Source organism: Electrophorus electricus, chromosome 10, assembly GCF_041902795.1.
Source record: "Electrophorus electricus isolate QZ-2024a chromosome 10, ASM4190279v1, whole genome shotgun sequence".
NCBI classification, from domain to species: domain Eukaryota; kingdom Metazoa; phylum Chordata; class Actinopteri; order Gymnotiformes; family Gymnotidae; genus Electrophorus; species Electrophorus electricus.
The window spans coordinates 8,981,996-8,985,066 of NC_137506.1; the positions used below are offsets into that span (position 1 = coordinate 8,981,996).

Sequence of the window (3,071 nt, forward strand, 5' to 3'; positions counted from 1 at the left end):
GTGGCTGGGAGTCTAAAGGAGCATAATTGGCTGTACTCTTAGGGAGAGAGAGAGTGGCATACGCTCTCTCCCTTGTTAATTACAGAGACACCGTGCATTCAAGGGCGTCTATAAGTTCACGTGTCAGAAGGGGGAGGAAAAGACTATTTTCCGAGTACTTAGAATAACATTCTGTACTTTTTGGAGAAAATTTTCTAGAATGTTTTCATGTAGAGAGAGAAATGAGTGGCTAAAATGTCAGAAACATTAAGGGGACAAATGGGGAATACTATAACAGCTCTTTCCATGTGTTAGTGACACCAGCGTTCCCTCTTTTCCCAGATGGTAAAAAAGAGCCCTGACTCTTGCAAACTTCATTTTTTTGTAGAACAAAGAGAAAGATGAATAACTCGCTTTATGGCCTTTTTCCACTCATGCATACCAATTCCAGTATGCATCCAAACATTGTCAGAATAGTAGGAGCGCAGACTCTATAGCTTTGTCCCTGGTTGTCTAGTGGTTAGGATTCGGCGCTCTCACCGCCGCGGCCCGGGTTCGATTCCCGGTCAGGGAAAAACCTCTTTTTTTGCTCATATAAAATGACAGATTCTGCATTAAAACATAACGTTTGTGGGAGTCGGAGTTGAACCGACAGCCTAAGGATGACAGTTTTAACTTCTACTCTACCAATTGAACTATTGAAAGTGACGCGCAAGTAATCCCACATGTCCAAACACCAGTATGTTGGCAAGAAACACAGCCAGTTTTGGATGTTTCAATTGTTAAGTTCATTTGACACAAAGAAGAAAGATCACATTGCATAAGTTGTTCAGCTACAAACAGATATATCTTTTGATGACATATGGAATCATACTGGACTTTGTGTACATGAATGGAGAAAGGCCATAAATGGTTAGAATAACATTCAGTGCTTTTGGAGAAAAGTTTCGAGAGTTTTGTCATGTAGTGAGAGAAATGAGTGGCTGAAATATCAGGCATTAAAAGTGCAATTTGCAATCATGGAAAGAAAATTGCTTTCATGTGGACTGCATTGAGATATCGAACTGCCTGTGGAACATAACACCTCTTAAGAGGCTAGATTTGTGCTCTCAAGCTGCGATGGTGGTTTTATCATGGCTTCTAAAAGAAGAGGCTGTGGTCAGGGTGGAGTGAGTCTTTGATAACCAAGATTGTTGTTGTTTTGGCCTTCGAATAGACAACGGCATTACTCAGTGTCAGGTCTTTCTCAGTAAACTGCAGAGAATGATATAGAGGGCAAGAAATGGTCAAGCACAGTTTAATTGGCTGTGTGTCTCTAAAAAACACTACAGCTCTCTGATACATTTTTGGTTCAAGATTTAATCATTATGCAAATGATTGTGATTGACGCTTTGTCTGTTTAATTCAAATATTATACTATAAACCTAATATTTTAATAGGGTTGGCAACTTTCTAGATCCGATTACTACATGTGTGTGAAGTACAGGTGCTGTAGCTATACGGTATACAATTGTTCACAGTAGCCTAATTATAATATATACAACCAAAAATGCATCTAAAATAAACACCAGAAACCTGGACTAAGGGTAATGTACATAAGTGCACTAAATCTAGGTAGGACTGCTCGATAGATAGGATAACAGCAGAACAATTGTCCCGCCATATAAGCAAAATGAGAGCCTGCTAAGGCCACCAAGAGGGTGCCAAAGACCATGTATTTATTTCTATTTGTTTTTTTACCTATGTTATGTCAGTGGCAGCTCAGATTTCTTCATAGGGCCCCACACAGGCTTGGGCCAGCCCTGGTATCACAGTGTCGTGCACTGGAAAACCATCAAGCCTGTTGACTATGCTACCAGTGTTGTTCATGTAACTGTGTAAATAAAGTGCAAACACAATTACTTTTAGAAGTATCATCTAGTTTGTTTTCACAATTGCCAAAATGTAATGAATCACAGCCAGTGTTCTAAAACAGAGCTGGAATGTATTCCTGGCTGATGTGCCCTGTTTCTGGTTACAATAAATAAATAAATAAATAAATAATTGGATGAATTTTCAATGAAAGTGCTTCACTCAGCAGCCATTAATGATTCTTCTGTCCAGTATGAATAAATTGGAATTCCTATCCTTGTATCGGGTGTGGCAATTATGTGTAACAATTGTAAAGCACAAAAGCAATAGTGAAATTTTAATATAACAATATAGGTACTATAGAACATGATCTGCATGCATATTAATTAGGCTATGCAAATAACACAACTACTTCTGTAGCACATCATTCATGCCTGTTGAATAGGCAGTTTTCTGCTTTGCAGATACTTGAAATCTTTTACTAATCTTTCCCCAAATCCACTAGGAGCTGCCTTTTACATTAACATGCCAGGAAACACACTGACTGGATGTTTAATCTTTCTAATGGGTAAGCTATATTCTTATAGTCAAGAAAGATATTTTTTTAATTATTAATCAGTTAAGGAAGTCAAGCTATTGCATTTTGCTGATATGAAGAAATATTACATAACCCTGTACTGGCCAAATAATTAGATTTGATGTGCTATTTTGTGGATTAATCCCATAACTGAATTATTCACATGGTTTTATAGCCATGGCTAATACTTGCTGTCAAAATGCTGAGGTTCATAAGAACCTCTTTCCTTCATAAAGAAGCTTCCTGTTTTTGAAACTGTTTCAGCATACTAGCTCTTACTGCTCTCTATCTGTTTAACAAATTTTTCGCTGGATTTAATTACTTTCTACCTGGAAACTGGCAACTTCCATAGAAAACTACTTTATCATCACAAACTATATCTAAGGAACTACCACAAACATAAGTAATGTTAACATTTTGCTTTTTCATCATGACTTATGTTCTGCTTCAGAGCACTGAATGCAGCATGTTTATTCTTCATCATTAGTGGCAGTTTTATCTGTGAGAAGTGTAGATGAATTGCTAGTCTGACAGAGAAGACTCTAGCACCAGAAGTGCGCATCCAGACAGCAAGGCAAATGGGTGACGTTACGGCAAAGTAGACGAGCTTCGACCAGCTCATGGGAGCACTACACATCCCCAAAATTAAGCAGCAAAACCCCAG

At 38.2% G+C, this 3,071-nt stretch overlaps 1 non-coding gene across 1 annotated transcript; it reads left to right on the plus strand.

Annotated features, from left to right (window-relative positions):
* Window positions 1-481: 481 nt before the first annotated feature.
* On the plus strand, window positions 482-553 carry trnae-cuc (transfer RNA glutamic acid (anticodon CUC)). Its single transcript has one exon. It is a non-coding gene; the product is annotated as a tRNA-Glu (tRNA).
* The last annotated feature ends 2,518 nt before the right edge of the window (window positions 554-3,071 follow it).